This window comes from Pristiophorus japonicus, chromosome X (assembly GCF_044704955.1).
Source record: "Pristiophorus japonicus isolate sPriJap1 chromosome X, sPriJap1.hap1, whole genome shotgun sequence".
Classification (NCBI taxonomy): Eukaryota; Metazoa; Chordata; class Chondrichthyes; family Pristiophoridae; genus Pristiophorus; species Pristiophorus japonicus.
The window spans coordinates 36,773,825-36,790,295 of record NC_092010.1 but is presented as its reverse complement, the minus strand read 5'-3'; the positions used below and the strand labels follow the sequence as shown (position 1 = coordinate 36,790,295).

The 16,471-nt window shown below is 49.2% G+C and overlaps 1 protein-coding gene across 4 annotated transcripts in view; it reads left to right on the top strand.

Annotated features, from left to right (window-relative positions):
- The window catches only part of LOC139240984 (bromodomain adjacent to zinc finger domain protein 2A-like), a 181,143-nt gene that overhangs the window by 61,537 nt on the left and 103,135 nt on the right, over positions 1-16,471 (top strand). The gene's annotated exons all lie outside the window — the stretch shown is intronic.

Genomic DNA, 16,471 nt, shown 5'->3' with positions numbered 1-16,471 from the left:
GCACTCCCATGTTCCTCCACCAGGGAGCTCATCCCCTGAAATCCCAAGGGATCCCAACAGGCCCCTAAGGCCTGTTCCTCACTCTGGAGTGTCTTATTAAAGACTGAGGTCACTGTTACTCTAACCTCCCTGTGTGCAGCCTCATCTGTGTTAGGAACACAATAATGTGAACCCAAGATACATAAGAACGTAAGAAATAGGAGTAGGCCATTTGGCCCCTTGAGCCTGCTCCGCCATTTAATAAGATCATGGCTGATCTGATCATGGACTCAGCTCCACTTCCCTGCCCGCTCCCCATAACCCTTTACTCCCTTATCGCTCAAAGATCTGTCTATCTCCGCCTTAAATATATTCAATGACCCAGCCTCCACAGCTTTCTGGGGAAGAGAATTCCATAGATTTATAACCCTCAGATAAGAAATTCCTCCTCATCTCAGTTTTAAATGGGCAGCCCCTTATTCTGAGACTATGTCCCCTAGTTTTAGTTTCCCCTATGAGTGGAAATATCCTCTCTGTTTCCACCTTGTCGAGCCCCCTCATTATCTTATAACCTAATCTGAGGAAGGACATTCTTGCTATTGAGAGAGTGCAGCGAAGGTTCACCAGACTGATTCCCGGGATGACAGGGCTGACATATGAAGAAAGACTGGCTCGACTAGGCTTATATTCAATGGGATTTAGAATGAGAGGGAATCTCATAGAAACATATAAAATTCTGACGGGAATGGACAGGTTAGATGCAGGAAGAATGTTCCCGATGTTGGGGAAGTCCAGAACCAGGGGTTACAGTCTTAAGGATAAGGGGTAAGCCATTTAGGACCGAGATGAGGAGAAACTTCTTCACTCTAGAGAATTGTGAACCTGTGGAATTCTCTACCACAGAAAGTTGTTGATGCCAGTTTGTTAGATATATTCAAAAGAGACTTCGATGTGGCCCTTACGGCTAAAGGGATCAAGAGGTATGGAGAGAAAGCAGGAATGGGGTACTGAAGTTGCATGATCAGTCATGATCATATTGAATGGTGGTGCAGGTTCGAAGGGCCGAATGGCCTACTCCTGCACCTAGTTTCTATGTTTCAATAAGATCACCTCTCATTCTTCTGAACTCTGAGTATAGGGTCAACCTACTCAACCTATCCTCATAAGTCAACCCCCTCTTCTCTGGAATCAACGTAGTGAACCTTCTCTGAACAACCTCCAATGCAAGTATATCCTTCCTTAAATACATGGCGTGTCTACGTATGTTGTTCTTCATACACTTGGACAACTCCTAAACCCATCAAAGGCTTTTGCAGATAATGGGAGTCTTTAACGCAACGTTTTCCTCATGTCTTTACAAAATAGCAATCACCATATGTTACGCTCCAATATTTTTCATGTTCGAAGACATCTGATACATTGGAGGAAGGTATAAGCTGTAACAGAGCTGTAGATGTCCTTTACAAGCTGTTCAAGTTATGCTCTCGTAGATTATCTTTTCTGAAGCCCTTGATTGTGTTACATAGCCTTGCACTAGGTGCCAATTTATTATTCCATGCAGGGTCTGCTTTCTTTATTGAGAAACTGAGGTGAAGGGCCAGTACATGAAACTACCAAGGTTGAAAAGATGCCAGTTAATGAGTCGTGGTTGTGTGATGCCAATAGAGATTATAAAGCTTGCAGACTGTCGGAGGAAAGGCAGACTGAGGGAGACGAAGAGCTCCACAGTATTGAGGCTCTGAGAAAGAATGAGTGTGTCGAGATACTAGGGCCGATATTATCTCGACCTTCCCGGTGGTCTGCAAAAACAGCTGTGCTGCACTCACTACTACATTCCCGCTCGAATTCCGCCTGTTGTCGTATGTCCCAGGGCTTTCCGCTGGGTAACCCAGGCATGTGCCTGAATCAGGAGCCTCATTACTGCACGTAAAGTAGGGTCCTATGACGCACATAGGACCCTGATGCAATTTCAAGAGACAGTTGAGTGTGAGCCGTATCCACTCTGCCCAGTTGTACCGGGTGGCAAAGCAGCAAAGGCGCAAGTCCAGAATGCTGCTTGTGGAGCCAGGAGGAGCAGAGCTCCACAAGACTATCGTGAGCCGCTGTCATGGATGTTGGTGATGACGGTGAACACTGGAGGACTACTGGCACTCATGAAACATGCAGTGAGGAGTCAGCACATACAGTAGAGCAAGGGAGCAGATTGGGGACGAGGGGGGAAAACTATATCATTTGGGTGACGTACCCAAACGGAGGCAGTGCCCTGCTAGGTGGAAAGGGAATTCTGAGGTTTGTGTCAGTATCATGCAGCTCTGCCAGTTAGAGCTAAGCGAAGGTAGAAGCCTGGGATAAAAGCAAAATACTGCAGATGCTGGAATCTGAAATAAAAACAGAAAATCTCAGCGGGTCAGGCAGCATCTGTGGAGAGAAACAGAGTTAAGGTTTCGGGTCTGTGACCGCTCCTCAGAACTGGAAAAGTTCGAGATGTAACAGATTGTTAAGGAAGTGCAGGGGCGGTAAAAGGGGGAGGGGAGGAAAGAACAAAAGGGAAGGTCTGTGATCGGGTGGAAGGCAGGAGAGATTAGAGAGACAAAAGGGATGATGGGCAAAAATGAGATAGTAATAGCAGGTTAGGAAACAAAAGATGAGTCTAGATGGGGTGTGAATGGCAGAACCATCACCAGCTGCCATGGGAAAGAGAAAAAAAGAGGGGCGGTTATAAACAAAAAGAAAGGAAAGGAAAAAAAATCTGGGCAGCGGTTATGGTCTGAAATTGTTGAACTCGATGTTGAGTCCAGAAGGCTGTAAAGTGCCTAAACGAAAGATGAGGTGCTGTTCCTCGAGCTTGCGTTGAGCTTCATTGGAACAGTGTAGGAGATCGAGGATGGAGATATCAGAGTGGGAATGGAGCGGGGAATTAAAGTGACAGGCGACCAGAAGCTCGGGGTCATGCTTACGGACTGAACGGAGGTGTTCTGCCTGGGAACTGACTGTAGAACCTAAAGCAAGAGAGGACTCGGTGGTTTCAGCAACTTTATCAAGTGAGGAGCTGAACCATGCAAGAGCAGCTGTTGATGTGGTGGTCGGGCAGGCATTGCATGTGGCCTCAAGTTGCTGGAGGAGTAAGGGGGAGGTCTGCTTCTCCTGCCCCAGCCCAGGGATGCTTAGGCCAATGGTTCCACCCTGACTTAAGATCAGAACATTCACGATTTCTGACACAAATGATCGAGTTGGTAACAGCAGGACTCCTTTAAAGCATTGATTGTCTCTGGCATGTTCAAGAACTTGTTTCCCAACACCTACAATTTATAAGACACATGTTTGTTCTAAATTGCTTCTCTCACTGTCTATGGCTCTTGGCAAAAGTCCAGTAGTAACAGCCATGATTAATCACTTGGTTGCTGATCGTGATCGTGAGAGTTTCGGAGTGATTCTTCACCAAGTTCCATTCATTCACAAGTTCAGTTGAAGGTTAGCCTGATGTCACTAGCCCGAAATCTGATTTCATAGCTGACCAAAATCAACTTGCATTTAAAAACAAAAACCCAAATGCTCGGGGAGTAAATGCACCACTGGATGCGATGTGGAACCACGCAGAACAGGAAGGTTCCAGGACCAGTCGGTCGTCTGTCCACCGTTAACCGATCTGAGTCAGAGTGGTGGTGGACACTGAACCTGGCTTCACATGGCTGTATAGGGGGGAAATCAGCCACGGTTTCAAGTCCAGATTCCTATCTCGTTCCTCCTACTGGAGGTGCGAGCTTGTGAATGCTGGGTGTGGGCAGCATCGGCTTGGCTTTGCTAACCCGCCACCCCCACATAGCCGAATAGCCTGCCGACACTAGGAGTGAAATTGCCTGGCGCCCTGTTTGGGTCAATAACTTTTGCGGAAGCACAGAAATATCGGCGGGCGCTATGCGAGGAACTCCAACACGAACTTCTGGTTTCACGCTCCAGGAAGGAAGTGGAGCGCTAAGTCAAGCGCTACCACATCCCTTGGAGCGCTAAACCAGGTAACGGGCAGTAGCGGTGCAGCACTGCCCAATGTCCCGTGCAGCACTGCTGGGATCCGAGGCTCCTTCCCGCCCTTAAAGGGAAAGGCCATCGCTGCAGGCTCTGCACTTCAACGATGCCGCTCGCCGCCAACGGCAGCTGCGATCCGCGACGATCAGCCCCAAGCTCTCGCACAGAGTGCAGGGCTGACCAATCACGGCACATCAGGGTGTTCAAAACACAACCTAAAGGATTAAAAAAAAAACATTTTTTATGGACACAAGTGGCCTCCCCTTTAATGACTGCTCCCCAAGCACCCGGCCTCCCTAATAACGCCTCCTGCAGCTGCCGGTGTTGACACCCGGCGATGCTGCAGGGGGCGGAACCCAAGTTCGGGTCCGGGGCGCTACCATGCGCAACACGATGCGTCACGATCGGCGGGCGCAGGAGATCGTGACGCTCGGGGTTACCGCCGCCGCAAACCTCACGGGGAATTTAGCGGGCGTCGGTACTCTCGCCGCGTCCGGACGCAGAGCCGTTAGCGCCTCCGGGGGCGATAGCGGGACGCAGAGCCGTTAGCGCCTCCGGGGGCGATAGCGGGACGCAGAGCCGTTAGCGCCTCCGGGGGCGATAGCGGGACGCAGAGCCGTTAGCGCCTCCGGGGGCGATAGCGGGACCGGGGGCGATAGCGGGGCGCTAACGGGGGACGCAGACGAGGCCAATTTCTAGCCCTCAATGTCTGGGCTTTCAAAATAAAGAATGACCACTTTGGTGAGACTGAGTGCCAGCACCTTCCCGAGAGGAGGGGAGAAAATTGGGGGAGGGGGAATTAATTCCAGCACACCTTTTTAAGCAGCTGAGTTGAGCAGATATTTTTAGTCTGAGTGTTGAAGCTTTGACGAGTATCTCTAGGGCATTTCTAAGTGGAAATGCGGACAGAGTTACTGGGTCTGCATGCAGGAGGTGTGATGCAGCTTGTCGTGGTGTAGTCTTCTTAATTATTGACTGCGTTAGGATGTGTCATGTGTCATACTCTGAGTCATCTCGGGCCTGTTTTCAGTGAGTAGGTTGAGACTACCACAGTCAGACAGATAGGTGATCACAGCCACGTACCAGCGCCTCACTTTCCAGCTTGTGTGTAATTTAAAGAGGTGTTGCTGCTTTGAAAATTTCAGGAGGATGACTTCTGGGAATATCCCAAGGTAGGCCACAGTGAAAGCTCTGCTCAAAGTCGAGATCAAACCGTGATCCTAGGATCTTCCTGGTGAATGAGGTTCAATAGGGTATCAGACACTACACCTGACAACTGAGGCATCAGAAAACTTTCTTCTGAATTTAAGGTAAAAAAAACCTTAAATTGCACGGTCCTTGACAAATTTGAGCGCTTTTGAAAGGGCATACGATCACATGCTTCATAGCCACAGACACGTCCCTGTTCTTTGCAAGATGCTTTCCCAAGCAACCCTGCCCACTTGAGTGCAGAAATTGGGATCTTTGTAGTCCCAAGCTTTAGAACCCCTGTGCTCGCTGACCTACATTGGCTCCTGCTTCAACAATGCCTCCATTTAAAAAATGGTTTTCAAACCCCTCCACGGCCTCGCCCCTCCCTATCTCTGTAACCTCCTTCATCCCTACAACCCTCCCAGATCTCTTCGCTCCTCCAATTCTGGCCTCTCGCGCATCGCCGATTTCCATCGTTCCACAATCGGCGCCGTGCCTTCAACGGCCGCGTCCCTCGGCTCTGGAATTCCCTCCCTGGACCTCTCCGCCTCTCGACATCTTTCCTCCATTAAGAGGCTGCTTAAAGCCCACCTCTTTGACCTGTCCTAATATCTCCTTGTGTGGCTCGGTGTCAAATTTTGTTTGATAATCACCCCTGTGAAGCGCTTTGGTAAGTTTTACTGCGTTACAGGTGCTGTATAAATGTATGTTGTTGTTGTCGAAGTGGATTGAGGATCAGTACTCCCAGTTCTGTGCTCAAACCAGGATTCTCCTGTGAATCAAGCAAACAAAACTGATTGTAAAAAGGCAGGCAGCAGAATGTCTATACAAAATATAATTCGGCACTGGTGAATATAGATTTGAGTGAAATTATGCCCTAACTGGAGGGAGAATATATAGTTTCGTCTCTGTTTTGGCTACATTCTCTTTTGTCCACAATATCTGGTATTCGGAGCGTTTACTAGATCAAGATCAAACCTGTTTAACAAATATGCAGTGTGGAATGTTCAGGATGAAGTGTGGCTTGTGTTATCTGAGCAGTTAGTGTGTGTGGTGGCTAGACCTGACAGGTTTTAGGACCCAGAGGACACCTCAGCTTGTTGGGATCCACTCATTTCCTCTCTTGCTGTTTTTATCCTTGAGTGATCATGGCTGCAGTGAAATGCGAACCATGTTTCTCAGTCTCGGAGCAGACTGAGATGGATTATCTGTCATGCTTTTTTGCTTCAAATGCACTTCAGTAAATCCCTCTTATGTTCTATTCCCACTCAACAGACACTGAACTGAGCAATCTTTTTACCAGGAATTAGTTTATTTATACATTTTTTTTCAAAGTTCCTGGAATTGTTTCATTTGTCACCGTGGAAAATGAAGCTGTGGAGTATGGAACAACACGCTCCTGAATTATGACATTATTGATCTGGAAAGACATGCTCATTGTCGTAATTCTTTCTTTCGAGTCCTCGCCTCCCAGCAATTCCCTCCCCCATCACTTCCCTCATAAGCAGTGTTAAGTGGACATTTGAATAAAACTTTATTGATGCAAATGTGACAAATCATCAGAAGCTCTTTCACCATTACTGTTGTGATATCTCCTGCTTACAGGCCCAGTACTGTTGTTCCCTGCATTGTGTGCAAAGGCTCAACCTCCCTCACCCCATCTTACTTCTCCGTATTAGTCTTTTGTAAGAACCAGTCAATATAATATCAGTAGCCGGGGGAGGGAAGGGGTGTGCGTAAATTAATATTCTATATTTTTAACCAGCTTGTTTATTTTTCACAATGCAATGCAGTCCTTCTGAAGATGCAGTTGCCCCTGTCAAAGAGATTTATTCTACAGATTCAGAAGCTGGCTGGCACTCCCCACTGTCCTTGGATTGACTTTTGCTGACAGTCTGGCCCTATTTGTGAAAGAAGAATGAATATTTAAACCAGTTTAAAAAAAATATATGTAAATATATATATATAGGAGTGCATAATTAAATGTAAATAATTTTTTTGCCATGTTTTTTTCTCTTTCAACGCGGGCTACTAAAAGGAAAGACGTACTTCTAACATTTATCCCTTTTTATCTGCAAGGATTTGAGGAATTTCCATGCCTTTCGGTGGGAATTGATTGGATAATTTGGCTGCGTTTTATAGCATTTGAACACTTCAAATCTGCCCCACCCACCCTTGCTGCCCCCAGCCCCCCCCCCCCCCACTCGCTGCCCCTCTGCCACCTCCAACATTTCCATGCGTAAAAGAATCAGCTGTATCAAATTCTGGAATCTTTTGGAGGCGGGGGAGGGGGAGGTGGAAATGCAAAGGTCCCCCAATACCTCAGTGGATTGCTGCACCGCAAAACGTGCAGCAGAGCCACACAAACCAGAAAGTCCAACATTCTGTCTCTCGGGTTGTCCCTCAGTGTGTCAGGGTTTGGGGGTGGGGGGGGATTCTGTCTCCGGTCTGTCCTCAGTGTGTCAGGGTTTGGGGTGGGGGATTCTGTCTCCGGTCTGTCCTCAGTGTGTTGTGGGGGGGGGATTCTATCTCTGGTCTGTCCTCAGTGTGTCAGGGTTTGGGGGGGGGGATTCTGTCTCCGGTCTGTCCTCAGTGTGTCAGGGTTTGTGGGGGGGGGGGGGATTCTATCTCTGGTCTGTCCTCAGTGTGTCAGGGTTTGTGGGGGGGGGGGGATTCTATCTCTGGTCTGTCCTCAGTGTGTCAGGGTTTGTGGGGGGGGGCGGATTCTATCTCTGGTCTATCCTCAGTGTGTCAGGGTTTGTGGGGGGGGGGGGGTTCTATCTCCGGTCTGTCCTCAGTGTGTCAGGGTTTGTGGGGGGGGGGGGGGGGGAATTCTATCTCCGGTCTGTCCTCAGTGTGTTGTGGGGGGGGGGGGAATTCTATCTCTGGTCTGTCCTCAGTGTGTCAGGGTTTGTGGGGGGGGGGGATTCTATCTCCGGTCTGTCCTCAGTGTGTCAGGGTTTGTGGGGGGGGGGGGGGATTCTATCTCCGGTCTGTCCTCAGTGTGTCAGGGTTTGTGGGGGGGGGGGATTCTATCTCCGGTCTGTCCTCAGTGTGTCAGGGTTTGTGGGGGGGGGGGGGATTCTATCTCTGGTCTATCCTCAGTGTGTCAGGGTTTGTGGGGGGGGGGGGGATTCTATCTCTGGTCTATCCTCAGTGTGTCAGGGTTTGTGGGGGGGGGGGGATTCTATCTCCGGTCTGTCCTCAGTGTGTCAGGGTTTGGGGTGGGGGGTGGGGGGTTCTATCTCCGGTCTGTCCTCAGTGTGTCAGGGTTTGTGGGGGGGGGGGGGATTCTATCTCTGGTCTGTCCTCAGTGTGTCAGGGTTTGTGGGGGGGGGGGGGGGTGGATTCTATCTCCAGTCTGTCCTCAGTGTGTCAAGGTTTGTGGGGGGGGGGGGGGTTCTATCTCCGGTCTGTCGTCAGGGTTTGTGGGGGGGGGGGAATTCTATCTCTGGTCTGTCCTCAGTGTGTCAGGGTTTGTGGGGGGGGGGTTCTATCTCTGGTCTGTCCTCAGTGTGTCAGGGTTTGAGGAAGTGAGGGGTGGTGGTAAAATCAGCCGGAGTTCTTGCTCCTGATAGTTGTCAAGTGGCCACCAAGGACCCCCCCCACCCCCATGCTGGAAAGTGCATGTGGTTGGATGGCCAGGTTCACCAGACTGATTCCTGGGAAGAGAGGGCTGTCCTATGAGGGTAGATTGGGCCTGTACTCTCTGGAGTTTAGAAGAATGAGAGATGATCAAAGTTTCAGATTCTGAGGGGGATTGACCGGGTAGATGCAGGGAGGATGTTTCCACCGGCTGGAGAGTCTAGAACCAGGGGCCACAGTCTCAGGATGAGGGGTCGACCATTTAAGACTCAGAATTTCTTGAGGGTTGTGAATCTTTGGAATTCTCTGCCCTGGAGGGCTGTGGAGGATGAGTTGTTGAGTACATTCAAGACTTTGTTCGATAGATTTTTGGACTCTAGGGGGATCAAGGGATATGGGGATCGGGCGGGAAAATGGAGTTGAGGTCGATGATCAGCTATGATATTGAATGGCGGAGCAGGCTCGAGGGGCTCTATGGCCTACTCCTGCTCCTATTTCTTCTGTTCTTGTATGAGGTTTTGATATGAATGCCCTCTGCAGTTGAATCGCCTTCCCAACACTTACTGCCAAGGCCCACATGTGAAGAGTGACTGCTCAGACCACCATAAGACTCCTGTGGAACTGTACCCTCAGTAAGCTGATGCCTTTAACAGAGGAAGGGAGGAAATGGGGTTTCCAAAAGTCCCTAATTGTCAGCAAACCCACGAGCTCTCACTTTCGATCAGCATACCCATACCGATCAGCAAACAAACCCAGGGTTTCTTGTACTGTGTAAAGACATCAGCTTGTGAAGGTTAAGTAACATGTTGTTTATCGTGAGCACGCCTTAATGTCTTAAGGATAGGACTGGAGACGGTTCAAATATTTCATGTAAAATTAGCCAATTGGAATAATGTCAAGCAGGTTCTTCCAGTGATACTAATTCATCAGAACATTGGGCGGATGAAAGTCTGCTTCACGTCAGCTCCTGCGATGACTCAGTGGGTAAATGGACCACATTGTGACCAGAAGGACCCAGGTTTGACCTTTGGTCTGGGCTGAGTTACTTCACCTCGAGAGCTGCGGTGGTGGGTTGCTGCAATTGGCCTTCGTATCCCAGGATTCGCGAGAGTAAAAGCAGTTGGGGCTTTGTGCTCCAGATTGCTGTTGTGATTCTGTGTGGAGGTCAGCTGAGGACAGAATCGGGCTCCGCTGTAATACACTCCGTAGTCCCATAGATCACTTGCTGTCATATATGGAAAAGTAGCCATTTGGGCAAGGCATCGGAGAGTTGCTGGCATCGTGCCCCATCCTCATTTGACACCTTCAGGAGAAATCTTAAAAGTTCTTTCAGTGCCTGATAAAGTATTGTTCTCTGCCTGTGCATTTTATATAACCAACAACAACTCACATTATATAGCACCTTTAACGTAGTAAAAGTCCCACGGCGCTTCACAGGAGCGTAATCAAACAAAACTTGACCCCGGGCCACATAAGGAGATATTGGGTCAGGTGGCCAAAGGCTCGATCAAAGTGGTCGGTTTGATTCCACAATAACCAGTGGATTAAGAGCCTTGGTTTCACCTTTACGAACACTAATCTCTTCATTGTCCATCTAAATATGTCCGTTTAGTGCTGCCAGTTGCCTGCTTCGCATGTGTAAATCAGGCTTGGAAATCTTACTGATTTCTGCTGACTGTAGGTCAAATACAACATCAGCCCCCCCCCCCCGCCCCCGCCCGCCCCCCATGGTATTTGTTGGCAATTGCTGCAGTATTAGCAGGCAGTGGAGTTTCCAGAACGGGTTGTTGCTCGCTGAGCCTGCTGGAAGGTCCCAAGTGTGATCCCAGTCTGTTAGCTGATCTCCAGTAGGGGTGCCCTTGGGATAGGCAGGGCATCAATTTGACCGGGTTCCTGCTCCTGATTGTTATCTGGTGACTAGTGTTAGAATGTAGGGGGGGGGAGTGTAACCACCTTCCGCCAGAAGTGCCAAGTGGAAGATCCTTCTCTGAGGTCCCCTCCATCACAGATACCAGTCTGCAGGCAATTCGATTCACTCCACGTGACATCAAGAAATGATATTGCAGAGGCTGTAGGCCCCAACAATATCCTGCCTGTAGTGCTGATCACCTGCCCCCAAAGCTTCTTCACCATCTACAAGGCAAGATTCAGGAGTGTGATGGAATAGTCTCCACTTGCCTGGATAGGTGCAGTTCCAACAACACTCAGAGGTCACTATCATCCAGGACAAAGTAGCCGGCTTGATTGGTATTTTGTCCATCCCTTGCATCACCGTGGCTGTAGTGTGGACTATCTACAGGATGCACTGCAGCAACTCCCAAACCTGCGACCTCTACGACCTCGAAGGACAAGGGCAGCAGGTTTATGGGAGCACCACCACTTCCAAGTTCCCCTCCAAGTCCACACCATCCTGACTTGGAAATATATCGGCCGTTCCTTTGTCATTGCTGGGTCACAATCCTGGAACTCCCTCCCTAACAGCGCTGTGGGAGCACCTTCACCACACGGACTGCAGCAGTTCAAGAAGGCGGCTCACCAATTAGGGATGGCAATAAATCCCCCCTCCCTCCCCCCCCCGCCCTGAAAAGATTCCTAGGTTAGAGTCTTTGAAATCCAGAACAGTCCTGGTATATTTAGACTGCAGGAAGATATCGATGGACTGGTCAGTGGGGCAGAAAAGTGGAAAATGGAATTTAATCTGGAGAAGTGTGAGGTAATGCATTTGGGGAGGTGCAATAAGGCGAGGGAATACACAATGAGGTGTCAGCTGTGGCTCAGTGGTAGCACTCTCGCCTCTGAGTCAGAAGATTGTGGGCTAACACTCCCAGTGCAGTACTGAGGGAGCGCTGCACTATTGGAGGTGCCGTCATTCGGATGAGACATTAAACCGAGGCCCCGTCTGCTCTCTGAGGTGGACATAAAAGATCCCATGACACTATTTCAAAGAAGAGCAGGGGAGTTCTCCCCGGTGTCCTGGGGCCAATATTTATCTCTCAATCAACATCACAAAAACAGATTATCTGGGCAGTATCACATTGCTGTTTGTGGGAGCTTGCTGTGTGCAAATTGGCTGCCGTGTTTCCTCTATTACAACAGTCACTGCACTGTCAAAAAGTACTTCATTGGCTGTAAAACGCTTTGGGATGTCCGGTGGTTGTGAAAGGCGCTATATAAATGCAAGTCTTTCTTTATAAATGGGAGGATACTGAGAGGTGTGGAGGAACAGAGGGACTTTGGACTGTCTATCCACAGATCCTTAAAAGTAACAGGACAGGTCGATAAGGTAGTTAAAAAGGCATATGGAATGCTTTCCTTTATTAGCTGAGGCATAGAATGCAAGAGCAGGGAGGTTATGCTTGAACTGTATAAAACACTGGTTAGGCCACAGCTGGAGTACTGCGTGCAGTTCTAGTCACCACATTACAGGAAAGATATGATTGCACTAGAGAGGGTGCAGAGGAGATTTACAAAGATGTTACCAGGACTGGAAAATTGTAGCTATGAGGAAAGGTTGGGGTTGTTTTCTTTGGAACAGAGGAGGCTGAAGGGAGACCTTATTGAGGTGTATAAAATTATGAGGGGCCTAGATAGAGTGGATAGGAAGGATCTATTTCCCTTATACATGGCCTTTTTCGATCTTACAAAGGCCTTTGACACTGTCAACCGTGAGGGTCTATGGAGCGTCCTCCTCCGTTTCGGATGCCTCCCAAAGTTTGTCAACATCCTTCGCCTGCTTCACGACGACAGTCAGGCCGTGATCCTGATCAGCGGATCCATTACAGACCCAATCCACGTCTGGACCGGGGTCAAACAGGGCTGTGTTATCGCTCCAACCCTCTTCTCAATCTTCCTCGCTGCCATGCTCCACCTCACAATCAACAAGCTGGAGTGGAACTAAACTACAGAACCAGTGGGAAGCTGTTTAACCTACGCCGCCTCCAGGCCAGGTCCAAGATCACCCCAACCTCTGTCGTTGAGCTACAGTACGCAGACGATGCCTGCGTCTGTGCACATTCAGAGGCTGAACTCCAGGATATAGTCAATGTATTCACCGAGGCATATAAAAACATGGGCCTTACGCTTAACATCTGTAAGACAAAGGTCCTCCACCAGCCTGTCCTCGCCGCACAGCACTGCCCCCCAGTCATCAAGATCCATGGCGCGGCCTTTGACAACGTGGACCATTTCCCATATCTCTGGAGCCTCTTATCAACAAAGGCAGATATTGATGCGGAGATTCAACATCGCCTCCAGTGCAGCCTTCGGCCGTCTGAGGTAAAGAGTGTTTGAAGACCAGGACCTCAAATCTACCACCAAGCTCATGGTCTACAGGGCTGTAGTAATACCCGCCCTCCTGTATGGATCCGAGGCATGGACAATATATAGAAGGCACCTCAAGTCGCTGGAGATATATCACCAACGATGTCTCCGCAAGATCCTGCAAATCCCCTGGGAGGACAGACGCACCAACATCAGTGTCCTCGCCCAGGCTAACATTCCCAGCATTAAAGCACTGACCACACTCGATCAGCTCCGCTGGGCAGGCCACATAGTACACATGCCAGATACGAGACTCCAGAAGCAAATGCTTTATGCGGAGCTCCTTCGTGGTAAACAAGCCAAAAGAGGACAGCGGAAACGTTATAAGGACACCCTCAAAGCCTCCCTGGTAAAGTGCGACATCACCACTGACACCTGGGAGACCCTGGCCGCAGACCGCCCGAGGTGGAGAAAGTCCATCCGGGAGGGCGTTGAACTCTTCGAGTCTCAACGCAAAGAGCGTGAAGAGGCCAAGCGCAGGCAGCGGAAGGAGCGCGCGGCAAACCAGCCCCACCGACCCCTTCCCTCGACGAATGTCTGTCCCACCTGTAACAGGGTCTGTGGCTCTCGTATTGGACTGTTCAGCCATCAAAGAACTCACTTTGGGAGTGGAAGCAAGTCCTCCTCGATTCCGAGGGACTGCCTATGATGATGATGATGATTTCCCTTAGCAGAAGGGTCAACAACCAGGGGGCATAGATTTAAAGTAATTGGTAGAATGTTCACCCAGAGGGTGGTGGGGGTCTGGAACTCACTGCCTGAAGGGGTGGCAGAGGCAGAAACCCTCACCACATTTCAAAAGTACTTGGATGTGCACTTAAAGAGCCGTGGTCTACAGGGCTACGGACCGAGAGCGAGAAAGTGGGATTAGACATAGCTCTTTGAACCGGCATGGACACGATGGGCCGAATGGCCTCCTTCTGTGTCGTAATATTTCTTGTGAATTAATTTTAATGTCGCTGGGTAAAATTGAAAATGTTAGACTGTCCTTTGAAGGGGGCAAAACCAGTTTTGTTCTATTTGTAAAGGAAACACCGATGGTTCTGTGTGTTTGCTAGTTGCTGCTAATGGTGGCGCTGGGAGTTCTGATTCCCACAGACTATGTAGCGTAATTATCATTTATTGTAAAATATAGATTAGGAAATTACATACTGTATTTCCTGCTGTGTGAAATTGGCCTGGTGAACTGTAGTTATTCACAACTTGTAACTGCATGATGATAGCATTCATACCCAAGGCTCTGTTGTGATCAGTACCCCTATTAAGCTGCATTAAATTTGCAGATTAAAAGACGGCTTATTTTCCCTGCTCTCCTCCTCCTTTCTTCCTGTCCTGACGGCTCTGACTCTTGCCTGGCCCCCCCCCCCATTAATACTTGATCCACATATGAACCTCGGCAAAGAGTGTCGGTGGGCTATTCAGGTGGCATTACAGCTGTTCCTGAGCATCCACCATCCATGCAGCGACACCTCTAGCAGGAATACTATATAGCGATCAGGAACGGGAAGCCTAGCTGATTGTCTCCCCACCCCTCCCCAAGTCTTATGAAAGAATCGATGTGTTGCTTCTGCTTTTGGTCAGTCAGCAGAGGACAGTTGCATTATCTATTGAGAACCCTCCATTAACTGACAAACAAAATCAGTATGCGCTGCTTAACAGTAGAGATGGTGGTAAGATTGGGGGATGGTCTGAGTGGGGCAGAAGGAAACACTGGATGGGTGGGTGTCATGTATGCACCTGTCAGTATGCTCACAGGTCACAAAATAGTTGTAAAGCTGTTGGGGACTGGAGTGCATCATCACCCCGACAACCAAATTGAAATTTGAACCATTTTTGTTCAAAAGTACCTTTGTTTAATTTGTCGGTTTTAGTGCCCCTCTGATCTTTTGTTTTACAAAATAGTTGTAGAGCTCTTGAGTTGTGAGTGGCTTAGCCAGTCATGTGATGTTCACAAGACTCAATAAAACCCCAGCCGGTTGGGTTCAGGGGATCCACGATGGAGCAGGTGGTTGTGAGCCTGGTGGATGAACTGGTAATGTGTAGTGTGATTGTTAAACCTTTTGCTAATAAACCAACTAGTTCTTAATAGCAATGTGTTGCTATGAATTCTTAAGCAAAGAACCCATGAAACAAATACATTACAGGGGGCAACTAAGGGAGGAAGAATGCAACATCTGGCCTAGGGGGACTGGGGCTGTAAATCTGCTGCCAATTTGTAGGTCCCCTCCCGTCATCCCCCTGTTTTATGGCACTGAATTGACAAGGGTGTGAGATGTTTCCCCAGGGGTCGGTCTGGTTTACGTCACTGCCAGGGTTTGGAGAGCACTGAGGGGGGGGGCGGGGGGTGCTTGATAGCTGTGCCGCTGGAGACTTACATGAGAGCCTGCAGTTCAAATCTTGGCCTCAACTGACAGCCTTCACCAGATAACCAACGGTACCAGTCAGATCGCACTGCCCCAGGAGGGTGAATAAACTGCCTTGGGCACCGGACTCTCCAGTCCTGAATAGTTCAAATGTGCCCTTAACAGGGGCGGTGATGTACTGGTACAAAACACGACAAGAAAAGTCGTAGTTAACCCAATATGTTTCAGTGGACGACTCGCTCCTCGTCTGATGTTCTGAATTCATCACCTCAAATGACTTCCACCCCCACCCTCAGATCGCCAACCATCTGGACTGCCCCTTGGTGTTAGTCAAAACCCTCTCCCCAGGCACCACCTAACTTTGAAGAATCTCTAGCTGTACCGCTGGGTGTGTTTTCACAGTTCAAGTGGGCACAAAAATAGCAGCCACCTATGCGGAAATTCCCGTGACCACACTGGCCATCAGATGTGCACGCGTTAGGAGGCGTGTGTTTTCCGTAAAGGCTCTTCAGACTAAATGTCTTCACCCCCACAATTGAACACACAGTGAAAGTCATGGTTTTAGCGGTGGGGTGTGCTGAGTGGGTTCCAGGTGCTCCCCAGGCAGGGAGAGAAGCAAAATCCGAGGGCGAGCCACATTGTGTTCGGGCACACGTTTGTTGGTAGGTTGCCTGAGCGCAGGCTGCCCCACCTAATCTCTTGGCCATGCTGCATAGCCTGGAAGGAGAAGGTACGAGGCATTTTACACTCAACCCCCAGACACCACATTGTTGTTGATTGGTGTTCTCGTACTCCTCGGCAAGATGGTCGTGGTATTTGTTTCTTGCAGTTTGCAGAAACCTCATGAAAATTTAGCAATGGCTCCTGAAATCATCATTAACACTATAAGATCCATTGATGAATTTCAGGGAATCACCCAGACTCCACTCCGTTCATGCTGCCCTACTTATAGTGAGGTAGTATGATGTGACCGGAAGGAGACATGTGAAGGAAGGTTCTTCTTTTGTGCT